The sequence below is a fragment of the Toxorhynchites rutilus genome, chromosome 2 (assembly GCF_029784135.1).
Source record: "Toxorhynchites rutilus septentrionalis strain SRP chromosome 2, ASM2978413v1, whole genome shotgun sequence".
In the NCBI taxonomy this organism is placed as follows: Eukaryota; Metazoa; Arthropoda; class Insecta; order Diptera; family Culicidae; genus Toxorhynchites; species Toxorhynchites rutilus.
The window spans coordinates 236,293,534-236,309,340 of record NC_073745.1 but is presented as its reverse complement, the minus strand read 5'-3'; the positions used below and the strand labels follow the sequence as shown (position 1 = coordinate 236,309,340).

Below are 15,807 nucleotides of genomic sequence, written 5' to 3'. Positions count from 1 at the left end.
TATGCGCGAAGGACACAATAAACAAACTGCAGCGCGCCAAGCGGTTGCCATAAAAATCATATGGACAAAACAACATTATTGAATTGGACAACTCATGATCAGAGTTGAGTTCATCGAAATGCTTTAATTTAATTGTTTAGCTATGTAAATCTGATACAAATGGTATGCAAGCATGATGTTTACAATATTTGTAAGTGTTATAATCCAGAAAAGGTCTGAATACGTGCCAAATAATCATCTGGTGATGGATTAAAAGATAGCCCGAATGAGGGGCGCATTGACACAAATAGAAGGTGTATTTTAGAATCCTTTAAAACATGTGATTCCGTAAAAATACACTATAAAACTACTGTAAATCATGAAAAACACAATATTATTCATACGTTTTGAAACATTCGAATACCTGATTTGACAAAGGTGTGCTAAATTAGAGCATTCAAAAAAGTGGGCAAACAATGATCATACTTTCGACTGGACAAACCAAAAGCATTTACCTTATATGCTCGTGGACTCGCTTGAAAGATTTATGAGTGAGGCAATAGGATGCAACGATGTACCGACATATTTATTGTTGTCAATTCATTTAAACCATATCGGGACTAGAATGGGGAAAAATATTAAAATGAAATTTTAGCATATCCTGTGAATTGATCTCCCTTAATAGTTCAATTGAATCCCTGAGATACATAAAAACTCCATTCCCAACTATGGTTGGTTTGCCTGCGATATTGGGCTGACAATTCCGGCTATTCCCATTTTATAGCAAACCCCGCAATAATGCACGTTTACGTCCCTAAACGCTCAGTCCAGCGTGATATATTGTTTTCCAATTCAATTGTGTTAGATTCATGCTATCTGCAGAAGTCTGCCCCGCTAAAATAAACAATAGGCAAGGACGAAGTTGCACGATCCAGTGGAACCCATCGCAAATGGATGCCCTTTTTTACCTTTCCCAGCAGAAGCAATAAGCATTGTGTTCTAAATTATTGCTTGCCCTACAAGTGGTCATCGATTGGGTGAACGATTATTTTCTTCAACAATTGTGTTTAAACTTATATATCCGGCCGGATATCAGCAAGTAATATCTCACACAGACAAGAACATGGGGAATCGATGGTTTGATTTTTCATCCGTTCTCCATTTTTTTTATTGTCGAATTTTCTTGCTGTCCCTGTTTGTCCTGATAGTACTTCCGTTTGTTGGATTTTCATGCACCGGCTTTTTTCGGTTTTCAATAATCGAGTACTTCTTCAGACACAATCTAGCGTGAATCTATGCTGCTTCTTTCGTTTAGTGCGTTCAACTGTCTATGTTGATTTCGATTGTATTTACCCTCCGAATCCGATTTGGATTGAAAGGCTCAGGGGTACTAGACTCCCTGTCAATGTTAGTTTTCTTGTTAAAATTAATAGGAAAACATAGTACATAAAACTACCAGGAAATTTAATATGGTAAAAGGAAATTGTAAATGGTTAAAGGGTAATCAATCAATGAAGTGTTCTGCAATTGGACCCACGTTCGCTTAGTAAGAAGACGTGAATGTTTGATAGTATTCATATCAAAAAATCAATTGCAATGAGTGGCATGCCCAGTTCTGGTAACACGGGCATCGTCAGTTTAGCGATTAAGTGGGCTGGACACTCCGTCATCTTATCAACAGACAGTCACCGCTCGGCATCGGACGGTTTCTGATTATCCCGCAGACGCTCAAGGGCACGCAGGCGAGACGAAGGGATCAGGTAATATAATAAAATAATAAAATAATAATATAATGAAGAATAATGATAAAAGGTAAACGATGTAGGTGTGTCCAATCGAAAATATATATCTTAATTTGTCCACTTTTTGAACGCTCTAGTTCAGCGCATCTGTGCCAAATCTGATACTCAAATGTTTCAAAACATAAATTATTTATTTTAATTTGCTTTATTCATGATTTACAGTAGTTTTATGGGATATTTTTACGGATTCATATGTTTTAAAGGTTTATAAAATCCATCTTCTATTGGATTCAAAGCGCTCCTGTTTTCTACAAAACAGCGATCCGCGTTGACGGCATTGAACTTCGTTTACTAGTTTAGGGGAGCGACAAAGAATTTTCAGTCGGAATGAACGTTTTCAAAATTAAAATTATGAATGAAAATTAGCCTTTCCATATCAAATTAGAATTCTATTTAAATTAAAAACATTTTTGTTTGTAGGTGGTGAAAAAGTCTCATAAGAAAATTATTTATAAAGACAACTTTATATTATAACGAAGAAATTCAGTAACAATGTTGGAATTGTATAACTATACGGTCAAGAAAGTCAGAAATGAGTGTTTCAAGTAATTAAATAACATGAAGTGAAAATTTTCATTCAAATTTTAAAATTTAAAAACCGGCTTCGTGTCTTCTGATCTGATAGAATTTACACTAACGAGTTTGGGACCCAAATTATGGCCCTAATTTGAAGTCGCCACCAGACGTCGACACTATATTTCTGTCATCGCGAATCAAAGTACGTAGAATAGAAGGTAGTCTCCTCCCTGCTTTATTCAAGTAGTGGTAGGCAAAGAAAAAAAGCAAAAAATTGTAATAAACCATCGATCGAATCCATATAAATTCGATCATTTTTGAATTTTTTAAAATTGTTTCAAAAGAACTGTTTCAAAATATGTTTCTAAATGATGAATTAGCAGTTTACTTAATCATTTTAAAATTGAAAACAGTGAAATTATCGCACCTGTATTATAAATATAACGCAAAAACCGATGAACAAATGTGTAGAGAGGTTATATCGAAGCAGTGTCGTTCCCGCAAATTGATAATATGATGAAATATTAACTCCCACACTGCTGATTTGTTTTCTCTTTTATTGAAGCATCTATCAAGAATCATCGCGACGCTTTCATTGGTTTCGGTTTGGAGTGTTCAGTCGTAGTAAGACCACTTAAGGGACCAAATTGGCGTTTCTGGAAAAACGAGAAAAACATTTAAAAAAAACAAACAGTATCCCCAAAAGAATCTGGCGAAAAATGAAGCGAACAAACAAATATGTCGAACAAATATATCGAACGAGCTTTTATATCCAATAAAGTTTAACCAACGGTAGGTAGAGTGAGATAGCGAAAATCGTGCCATACACCTGCGAATTGCATTCCAACTCGACTGACCATTGGCAGCAAAGTCTCAGATTGCAGTGAAACGTTGTGAGTGTGAAGACATTGCTCATTTAACCAATTTTGCACACTTCTAAAAAGATTTTTTCAAAAGGGTAATTTTTTTTTGCAAAAATTTATAACTCGAAAACTCTAATACAGTCATACCTCGATATAAGGCAACCTCGATAAAAAGCAACCTCGATATATCGTAACTCGATATAACGTAACTCGATATAACGTAACTCGATATAACGTAACTCAATATAACGTAACTTTTTAAAATGTCTTAGAATAAAAAATAAACAATACAGAAATAGTTTTTGGAGTATAAATTATCTCGAATAAATGTTTCTAGTAAGTTTTCAAACAAATAAGTACCGTAAAATGGAGTAGCATCGGTATTTTTCTCTTTCCTGTTTTGTGAATATGTCCTATCTAAACCCAATAATATTATATTTTCAAAACAAGTTGCTATAGGGGAAGTGGGGGCATTGTGGTAACCCTAAGGAATATGCCCGTTTCCAGCGCCCACATACCGATTCAATTTCCGTTTCTCGAAGAATGTTATAGTTCAACTCATTGTTGTTCAAGATAGCAAACGGATTTTACTATAAAAATTCAAAATAGTACACTTTTCAACATTAGAAAAAAAGGTGAAAAATCGAACTTTTTTTTTTGCTTGGAGGTAAAGTGGTCACCTGTGGGGGGCAAAGTGGTCACCCGCACATCTCTATGGGATAGATTTATGCATTTTTTCGTCCAAATTTGTTCAAATCACATATGATATAGTACGTTCATGTATGAAATAAGCTTGACCTATTCCCCTAGAGTCTCAATTTAAATTTTCTCTTGCATACAAAAACGTAGTAAGAAACACATAACGTTCCGCATAATGAGGCTTGGTTTAGTTGGAGTGGCATATTTATCCAGGGTCAAAGCCACAAAAGGATCTTCTTTAAGAGCAGATTTACATTGTAAGTTGTTATTCACCTATGACCACTTTGCCCCAAACATCAAAATAAATTCTATGCTGATTAATTGCTGAGATTAAACAAAATATCTCTTCACCTCTCCTAGAATATGTGAACAGTCGTCCAAACTGATGATTTGTCCAATATTGAATAAACTAGATTTCACGAGAAATTCCTTAGATACCATGCGCACAGAACTACGGCCGAATAGCTATCGAGAGAGTAATTTCTGTTTTTATTTGTATTTTGACATTCTGCTGAAGTACAGAGTGACTCAAAAGTCATTACATTCTTCAAACATGAGGTGACTAACAATACGGCATCTATAGTCAATAGTTATACTACCAAACAAGCAGGTGACCAATTTGCCCTCACTACCCCTAGTTGAAACGCGAAGAAATTAAGTTCAATTTTTTTAAACGTTTAAACTTATTAAAATAAATGTTTCACGTCCAGCTTTCATTTTGCATCTCAATCTGAATAACGGAATTATTCGATTAAGTTGAATTAATTTAGTTTAGTTTAGTATTTGTACTTAACCCTATTTTTGTACTTTTTTGCATACTTTTCGGCGCAGTGCTCCGTTCAGTGGTAGCACTCCGACGGAGCACATTGCCGTAGTGAAAGGGTTAATGTGCATTTCACAAACGTAAACAATGACGTCAATCGGTACATTTAGCTGATTGAAACATTTCAGGAATTATGTTTGTCGATTCGTGTTACTTTTACCTGAATTTGCTTCATTTAAAAAAAAAGATGCTTGTGGAAAAGCAACTAACTGATTGTATTACAGTCCACGACAATTTCTCTTATGAAATACGCATGCTTTTATGCTGATATTCTTGGACGGTCTTTCCACTTGGTATTATTATGGCTTTTTTTCAACTTTTAACATAACTTTTAACAAAATTTCGAGAAATTTCAATTTGAAGATAAAGTAAGTCAAACATAGAAGCTATAAAATAAACATTGTTACTAGAGATGAAACGAATATCCGGCCTATCCGGCCCATATTTGCTATCCCACAGGATACCGAGTATTGAAGAATAGTCACAATTTCTTTTTGACACAACATAAATCATAACAAAATAGCTGATTAGATAGCTAGCATTGCATAGCCAAATCATTTATCCATGAAAATAAAATCGTGGGACATATCATGAAGTCGCCAATTGTGGGTAATGGAAATCCAACGTACCCCACGATTTTATTTTAGTTTTATCAATGCCCTAGACTAATTAAGGAGAGGTGTGATAATTGCTAACTGCTACTTGCCTAATTATTTTCTAGCTTTTAGTACATTATTATGTTTAATCACAATTAAGCCGTTTAACTTAAAAAAATTTTTTACTTATTTTATTTTCTAGTTTTTAGTACATTATCTGTTTCATTAGAATACTTCTCTACAATAAAACTATTATACTGTATTCTATCAGATTACAGATTACAGGGTAAGCTAAATAAAACCGTTTAAAAACGAACTGCCTAACGGAAATCAAGCCATTCAATTGCGTAACCATGGTACGTATTTTCAAGATTCACTGCGTTCAGCAGTTGGATTAGTAGGTGTATTCTAAACTGCCTTTAAAATGAAAAAATTGCAAATCTGGTCTCATCTAAACTTACCAAAATTTTTTTGAAAAAAAATATTATGAAAATAAAAAAAATATTTTTTTTGAAAAATATGTGTTTTTAAATTCTAAAAAATATATATATGACTAGCCCTTATAATTTTCAACAAGTCACCCATACATTGAAAGATGGGCACTTTTACAGGAAAAAAGTTTTTTCAACAACAACTTTTTCATGTTTTTTTAATTACTATTGATGTTTAACTCCTAAAATGTTTATGTATGAACAAGCTGACCCGGCAAACTTCGTCCCGCCCAAAATTTGTTTTTTGTTATCAATACCTTAAACATTCACGTTTCCTTACTATGAGCAAGTTCACGGGTCCAATCGAAGAACTGTGAATTGATTGATGTTCTAATCGACCTCGTTGAATTTACCTGTTATTATAGAATTCCTAGTATTTCTAACAAAACTCATCATTATAATATCAGATTATTTTCAGACACAATTCTCGTTCAAGATTTTTCAACCACTTGCAAATAACATGTTTCTCCGTTACATGTAATAAATGTTTTATACAGAAAATAAGATAGAATAAAGACAGCCCTAAATCGGACAATTCCTTCCTCGAGTTCTGCTCTTATCAACACATTCGGCGATCCATTTTTATTTATATAGATAGAAAACGATATAGGAGTGCGTTCTATCACATTAAAATCCATTTCCACCTTCGAACGAAGATCAATTTCGATAGCGTAAACATTAAATGGACTAACAACACATATCACTTTGTAATTGTAGAACACATGGCAATTTAATTTTCCGAATTTTCCCTTTTTCCTTCAGAGTTATCCAAACATTTTTCAATTGTCATGTTTGGTTGGAATATTTTTGGTTGAAATATGAGTAATATTTTTATGGGAGATTCTCCATACCAGAGAAAGGAGAGGTGTCATATCAACATAGAAACATTTCTCATACCCGGCCCCAAAAACTTCTACATACCAATTTTCATTTTGATCGGTTCAGTAGTTTCCGAGTCCATAAGAATCAGACAGACAGAAATCCATTTATATATATATATATATATATATATATATATATATATATATATATATATATATATATATTATATATATATATATATATATATATATATATATATATATATATATATATATATATATATATATATATATATATATATATATATATATATATATAGATTATCGCCATTCACATGTTCTGCAAACTTTTTTCTATTTGGAAACATGTCAGGAGTCAGAATAACAATTTCCCTGTAAAAGTGCCCTTATTCTGATGTGTGGGTGGCTTGTTGTAGATTGTAAGTGCTATTCACATATTTATTTTGAGAATTTTAAAAGAATACGTTTTTGAGAAAAAATAAGTAAAATTTTTTGAAACATTTAATTTTTCAATGTAATTTTTGGTTAAAAATTTTTTTGGGATTTTTTAATAAAAAAATAGACATTTTCCAATATTTCATCCTTTAACCTGAACTTCGGCCAATGTATTTACACCCACAACGTTTCACTGCTATCTGAGATGACGCTGACAACTCCTATGGCGGCATGGCAAGAAATCCATCGAAATACTTTTTCGTGATTTTTTTTTTGGAAAATTCACTGTAAACGTATTTCTTGCAACGGAAAGAATGTAAACAAGCCATTTTTTGTATTCATTTTCAAATTTATAATACTCCAATTGTTTTTTGTTTCAAATTTCAGTGATTCAGCTTAAGAAGTAAAAAAGTAAACAGTATAAAAAAAAGCATTGTAAATGAAGCGATGCTCGTGGATACTATATCTCAATATTTAGTATATCCTCCATGAATCTTCATTACTGCCATAAGTCGTTTGGGCATACTTTCGACCAAATTATGCGACTTTTTTTTAAGTGGAATCGCTTCCTACGCTGTTTGCATACCCGTCCAAAAATGGTTCAGATTTCTCTGCGAATCCAATAGATTTTTTTCATTCAGTATTGTCCATAGATGCTCAATGAGGTTGAGGTCTGAGTACTGTGGTGGCCACTCAAGCATTTCGATCTTTTTGAACTGGAAATTGCGTTCATTGCCATTGAAGTCATTGCCCTGTAGGAAAATATAACCTTTCATATTCATTTTCCTGAGTGACGGCTTTATGTTTTCCTCCGAGACTATGACGTAGGATTCACCAGTCATCTTTCCATCGATCTTGACAAGATTGCTCACGTGTTTAACACGTTAGGCTCCGATGTTTTCTTGTTGCACTTTCCGTTCAGCGAGCATCAAGAGCACAATATCAGTATCGGCCCCAGTGCCCAAAGATATTTATTGTATTTGTATTTGTAATTGTATTTGAATTTATAATTCATCTGACATCAAGGTCTTAATGATTAGATCTAACAAACTATGGCCGATGTTGGCGGTTTCGTAGACGAGTCCGAAAAGCTTCTGTTGATATGCTGAAGTCAAACAAATCGTAATTTTCTTGCAATCTGCGACTTATCGAGTCGATGGGATTGTTGGATCCATATAGTGTTCTTCTCGGTGGTTGATATAGCAATTGTCTGGATCGCAGCACTCGTTCGGGAGCGTAGATGTTCAGTTGATGTAGCAGTGCATGACTGTCAACTTCAGAACGCAGAATGTTGGCACCAAGAACAGCTTGATTGCGATTGCGTCGATCCACCAAGGGTTCAATACCGAGTAGGGCACAGCGATGTTCATATGGTGGGAGCCGCAGTGGATCGGACCACGGTAAGCTTCGCAAGGCACACCTCACGAATTTGCGCTGCACTGCTTCGATTCTTGAAATCCACACCGCATCATATGGTGACCAGACAGCAGAGGAAAATTCAAGAACGGATCTTACTAATGAGCAGTACAAAGATCGAAGACATAGTGGGCCATCAAATTCGCTTGATATCTTGAAGATGAATCCTAGCTGCCGATTCGCTCGATCCACTATTAGTGAGTAGTGCATTTTGAAGGTGAGCTGATGATCCAGTATCACACCTAAGTCTTTAACATTATCAACTCAATTCAACTCAGTGCCATTGATAGTGTAGTCATACACGATATAATTTTTCGTTCTTCGGAAGGATATGATGCAACATTTGGACACACTTACAGCAAGATGGTTTATTTAGTACACACCAATTAACAAACGCTTCTAGTTGCTGTTGCAGTTGGCGACAGTCGTCAATGTTTTTTACAGTCAAGTAGATTTTCAAATCGTCCGCATAGAACATCAAATGGCAGTTATCGAGAACATGAGACACATCATTAAAGAACAACACGAACAACAACGGTCCTAAATTGCTTCCCTGGGGCACACCACATCGGGGAATGAACGGTGCAGATATGGCTGATCCTATTTTCACGAACAATTGACGACCAGTCAAATATGATTTCAACCACTCGCACATTCTCGAAGATGCACCTAAACGATCAAGTTTTGCTATCTAAATATCGTGATTTACTGTATCGAATGCAGCCTTGATATCAGTGTAAACACTATCAACTTGACCTCCTTTATCCATTTCGTTGATGCAAAACGACGTGTATTCACAAAGATTCGTGTTCACTGATCCAGTGTTTGCCAAATGATCCACTCATTGAAAAAATCGCTTTCGTTCGTTCAAATATGATCTTTCAGGAAACATTTCCCCCAGCGGTATTCTATTATTGTTATGTGCTGCAAATCACGGCACAAATGAGAACGAGACAACTCTGCATCGGCTCGCACTTCATTGCACACCAGCATGCAAGCAAAGCTATCATATACGCTTTCGGTGTAGAAAGCTTATTTTCTTCTTTGCCTCTAACATATGCATACCGACCTCTCCATGCATCATGAAACAGCAGGATCGCACGGACAACGCAAAGCGAAAGATTCATATTCAGCTAATGTAGCAGATCCTGATTTTTAAGTCTCAGTTACAGTTTCGGGGATATTTTTTTTATAATGAACAATATCTACAAGAAAACAAGAAAAAGAAAAGGACTAGAAATCCTTTTATATGACCTGTAGGCCCCATCTAAGAAAAGGCATTAATTCTTAGTTTACCAATAATTAAGAGACAAAGAATATTAGAAATATGCAAACTTTATATTCATTTTTTATATACATTCTTCATTTGATAAAAAAAAACCCGAAAAACCCGCAACAACTGCATGAAATGTAAAAAATATGTTTACTTCGAGCATGCAGTTATTCTATGTTCCGATTCTCATTCCAATGAAACCACAGTCGATTAATACGTTTTTATGTTATTTTATAGCTCTTTATACTTCCATGAATTATATTCAGTTGCTTACTTTTAATTAATAACAGTGAAAAATTCGAACTTCGTTATTTTTGTTGGAGTATCAAAAATTACTCTGTTATGATGAGGCTGGATCATCTAGACTATTAAAACATAATAAAGACGAAGAAAACATATTTTTAGGAGTTTTTTCATTCAATCATACCCTCTTCTTCAAATAAATGCCAATAAAGCCTGAAAAATACACAATGGCAACATTACAGAGAAGTTTAATTTTCGGTCTGTGACACCGTGCGCGAGTATACGTGTTATGATTTTGCACGCGAGTATAGGAGGGTTAAGGAATTTCTAGTGAAATTTAGTCTATTTGACCTGATATTTTCGTCAAATTAACAGTTTGGACCACTATTCACATATTCAAGGAGAGGTGAACCTATATTTTGTTCAATTTCAGCGATTATTTCGCATTCCGTTGTTTGGGGGCCAAAGTGGTCAGTGGAGGATTACTACTGACAATGTTCTGTTTTCAAAAGCTGATATACCTTATCACCTGCTGCTCCTAAAGGGGTCCCTTTAGTGGTTTTGACCCAGGAAACATATGCCCTAACCAAAACCAAGCCTCATTTTGAAAAACGTTATGCATTTCCTACTACGTTTTTGTACGTATGAGAAAATTTCAATTACGACTCTAGAAGAATAAGCCTAGTTCACTTCATACATGTACCTACCATTTCAATAACGATTCAAACAAATTTGGATAAGAAAATACGCATTAATCTATCCCTTCTAGCATGATATGTGCGAGTGACCACTTTCCCCCCACAGGTGACCACTTTGCTTTCTCACTAAAGAAATGTTCGATTTTTCAACTTTTTTTTCCAAACAATGAAAAATGTACTATTTTCAATTTTCATAATAAAAACCGCTTCTATCTTGAACAACAATTAGTAGAGCTACACTATTCTTCGAATAATGGAAATTGTAGTGGTATGTGGACACAGGAAATGAGCATATTTGGTTGGCCAATTTCCCCCCACTTCCCCTAAATAGAAAATAGCCAACAATTCGACTAGAAAGTAATCACATGTTGTACTAGCAGTGTAGTTGTATTTGTTGCATCAGGGTATCCTGGCTAGATTGTGTAGGGATGATCAAATCACATTAATTCGTTAATTGTAGCAAAAGGTACCAGTTGTTTAGTTTTGACGTAGGATTACGTCGTTCGGGAACATATTGGGGATATAAATTGAAAAACTAAAATCGATCGCATCGTGAAAAATGTCCAATTTCAAACGTTTATTGCTCAGTCATTTCATGATGGAATAAAGAGATTTTCGCGTCACTCTTCGACACTCCATAACAATTTTTTTATTTGAATAAAAGAATATATATCATGAAACTAACTATCGAACAATTGAAAAATCTCCAAACGGAAATACCTCTTTCTGATTGGTCGAAATTGAAGATACAAGCTACCGCTTGTACTCACATTTATTGCTCAGTCATTTTCTTATCGATTTACGAGAGTTTTGCAACAATCATTTTGGACACTCCATTGCAATCCATTATAGTGAAAATGAATAAAATTATATGTTTTATCAAACCACAGACTTTACATTGCAAATACATGAACGTTGAGGGAGCTTCTGTTCCCTTAGAACTGAGAATTAGAACCTTAACAGAGACATCCAAATCAAGGCACCTGGGGGAAATGCGCATTGCAAAAACATGAAAGTCAACAGAGTTTCGTTTGGTGATCTCGAAAGCAGACACGGTTCACTGATGAGCGTCGAACGAAGTGTCTTTGGAGTATGAAGTAGTTTTCTTCACTACAGCCCTTCTCGGGGCTAGAAAGGAATGAACTTTAAATGTTAATGTCTCTATAATTCAAAAGAAGAAGAAGAAAATATGCAAGTTAGTGGCATTTTTATATTTCAAGTAAGGTGAGTGATATTTGGAACTTTAATGTTGGTTGCTTCGTGAAATTTCATATCAATGACCGATCATGCATTGTGAAACATTTAGCACAAGTGTAAGTGTAAAAGTATATATGGTAGCGGTTGTGTTAAAATACATCAAAATATAAAATGATTTATTTCAATTTTCATAAATAAAAACTAATCGGAAACGGTTCCCAGTTTAAGCTGTCTGTTTTGTTGTGTCCATTTACAACCAAGAAAAGTTCATGCGGCGAGAAAAACTGGAAAAGTGAAGAAGTATTTGAAAAAGGTATTTCCCATTTGCTTTTCATATCGTATTAGGTGCTGTTAGTCCAATTGAAATTCGCATTGAGCCATATAACATCGTGTTCCGTTGGATTTGAAGCGGAAATGGAAATGGGTTCAATAAACACTAAGAAAGTAAAAATTATAAAAGAAAATTACCTTTTCCATTTCAAACATGTTTTCTCTATAATAAAGTAACATGTTTTTTTCTGGTGAGGAAAATTGATAATTGCATTCGATGATAATAATTATCTTATATAACATTGCACAATGGTCCAGGAGATGCATTTAAGTGGAAATTAGCATTTATAGTTCGACAGTTATTCACTAGACAAAACCTGTCTCCGACAAAGTTGTTACATATGATGAAGCGCTCATTTTCATGTTGCCAAAAATAGGGTGTCCAACATTTTCGATGAAATGAAAAATCTAACTTTCTTATCCCTATAGATAGAGGTTAACATAGTTCGACAATATTGTAGTCCCAGTTATTTGAGATATCTGTGTACAACAAAGTTTTTTTCCTATCTCTTGAAATAACAGATATAGCGCCTTTTTCCTAAGATGCGTTAGGGCCATTTAAAAAAACGGTTTTTTTTTGCTCTAACAATTATATTTCAAATTCTACATACAAACTGTCTTAGAAAGACTTTTAGAACATACTAATACAAACATTTTTCGATGCAGAACTTGTAAATATCTCAACTTCACTCAAAGTTATCGATATTTCTTCCCAAAAAATACGCCCTCTTCAATTGCTTGCCATCCTTTCTGGGGCAAACATAAAATATGTTTGTTGACAGAATTTGAAAGAACAAATTTTACTCTATATAATATGTGATTTACAAAGATATCTTATTATTTGTATTTGAGTAAATTAAAATTGAAATCATGAGTTTTTGGGTGAAAACCCATCAATAACTTTTAACAGGATTAAGATATTGACGAATTCTGCATCGAAAAATGTTGGTATTGATAAGCTCTGAAAGTCGTACGAAGCCAATTTTGATGTAGAATTTTAAATATGAAAGTTAGAGTAAAATGACCGGTTTTTTCATGGTTACCCTAATACAACTTAGTTAAAAACAACTTTGTGGGAGATATTTATTATTTAGACAAAAACTGTCTTTGACAAAGTTGTTACATATGATAGAGCGCTCATTTATTATCAAAAATAAGGTGACCAAAATTTTCGATGAAATAAAAAATCTAACTTTCTTATCTATATAGATAGAGATAAACATAGTTGGACAATATTGTAGCCCAAATTATTTTAATCAACTTTGTAGAACGAAGCTTTTTTCTATCTTTTAATATAATCGATTTAACGCTTTTTTCCTAAAATGCATTAGGATGACCACGAAAAAGCGGATGTTTTGCTCTAACTTTCATATTTCGAATTCTACATCATAGCTGTCTTCGTAGACTTTTCGAGCTTATCAAGACCAACATTTTGCGGTGCGGAACTTGTCAATATCCCTATGCTATATAATGTTATTGATGGTTTTTTACCCAAAAACTCATTATTTCAATTTCAATTTACTCAAACACGAAAAATAACATAGTCTTGAAAATCACACATTATGTAGAGTGCACTCTGTTCTTTCAAATGTCGACAATAAACTTTGTTTATGTTTGCCCCAGAAAGAATGGCGAGCAATGAAGAGAGCGTATTTTTTGGGAAGAAATATCAATAACTTTGAGTGAAGTTGAGATATTGACAAGTTCTGCATCGAAAAATGTTTGTATCAATATGTTCTAAAAGTCTTTCGAAGACAGTTTGTACGTAGAATTTGAAATATAAAAGTTAGAGCAAAAAACAGTTTTTTAATGGTGACCCTAACGCAACTTAGAAAAAAGGCGCTATATCTGTTATTTTAAGAGAAAGAAAAAAATGTTGTGCTACAAAGATGTCTCAAATAACTGGGACTGCAACATTGTCGAACTATGTTTATCTCTATCTATAGAGATAAGAAAGTTAGGTTTTCCATTTCATCGAAAACGTTGGCCACCATATTTTTGGCAACGTGAAAATGAGTGCTATATCATGTGTAACAACTTTGTCGAAAACGGCTTTTTTTCTAGAGATTAATTGTCGAGCTATAAATGCTAATTTCCACTTAAATGCATCTCCTGGACCATTGTGCATGGGTTAGTTTTTTTTTCTTTATTTTATATACCGAACATAGGAGGCATCTCGTTTAGTGCCACAGAGGGCGGTTTTCATCATATCTCATTCCACTTTGGCATCTTCTATCGTGATACGCACCATCCAACGACTGATCACCATCCTTCTGTCATCATCACTCGGTTGTAAACACTGGTGGAGGTAACAAACAATACCCAACAACCAAACAAAACGGCCCTTTTCTGAAGGCCACCAAATCATTATCAAAGAGTTTAACGATGTAATTCTTCAAACACATCCGAAATCAGCATGCAACAGATAGCTAGTCTCGGACACAACCCTCCTGTGACTTTTTTGATGTAGGACTACGTCTTTCATTTCTATACTGGGGTGTAATTTCAAAGTTTCGAAAACGAAAGCGTTACGCCGGAGGACGAGATTTTGAGCGTTAATAGCTCCTAAACAACCGAACGAAATGGTACGATAAACACTTCATTCGAAAGATAAAATGTCTACGCGTTATATACTTGTTACATTTTGATCCAAAAACTTGTTTCAATAGTCTTAAAATTGCTTTCAAAACAGGCTATTGAAATCACGAATCGGTATATAATCGAGCGCCGCTCGGAAATCCACTCAGTTATAATTGAACAGCGATTGGAGCATGTTGTCGCAGTTGCGGTGAAGCCAACTTCGTTCTTCTCTAAGATTTGTTTGATATGCTATACAATACAATTCGCTAATCTCTAAACGGTTTAAATTCATGAAAACTGGAAGAGTTTCCTTTTTCCCATACCCATTTCCCATTTGTTCTGCCGATTTGTGTGCTAACCCTACCCGTATTTCGAATGCTTATAACTCGAACATTTGTTAACAGATCGGAAAGATGTTTGCATCAATTGATAGGAAATATTTCTACGTGTATATCACAATTAATAAAAAGTTATTTTTCATGAGATGAACAATTGAATAACTGTAAAATGCCAAGCGTTATCTAAACGCCCTACTGCCAAGTTTTGATAGGCCCGATTTACGATTTCCCCAACACAGACATCAAACCTGTGGAAATCCGCTTTACGAATACATGCAAGTCGGGGGTATTTTTTGGTGTTGAATACTTTTGTACTCGCTTGTCGTTGTGCAGACCGGAATATGTTTCCCTAAAACGTACTTTTAAACTGAGAAGTCTGGGAAAATCGCCATTTCAGATACTAGAGGTGAATGAACTGTCGCGGTTCGAGAACTACGTAAACATGAAATGTGCAATATTTTCAGAGGGAAATGTAAAATACAATGATCGTTTGACAATTCTTCCGCTCACATATTTTGGTAGTACTAGGCATCATATCAAACGTAAAAGTACATTCATCAATTTTTTTTGTAACGAAAACATAATCTATTACATAAATTTCGATGCATTCTAAAATAATATTCGACGTGGTAAACAAGTGTATTGCATATTATAATTGCGTAGTTCTACGTCGAAAATATGCGGTC

General features: G+C 34.4%; 1 protein-coding gene across 2 annotated transcripts in view; it reads left to right on the top strand.

The window, feature by feature from the left end:
* LOC129771308 (uncharacterized) overlaps window positions 1-15,807 on the top strand; it is a 267,638-nt gene that overhangs the window by 211,625 nt on the left and 40,206 nt on the right. The window lies entirely within an intron of this gene.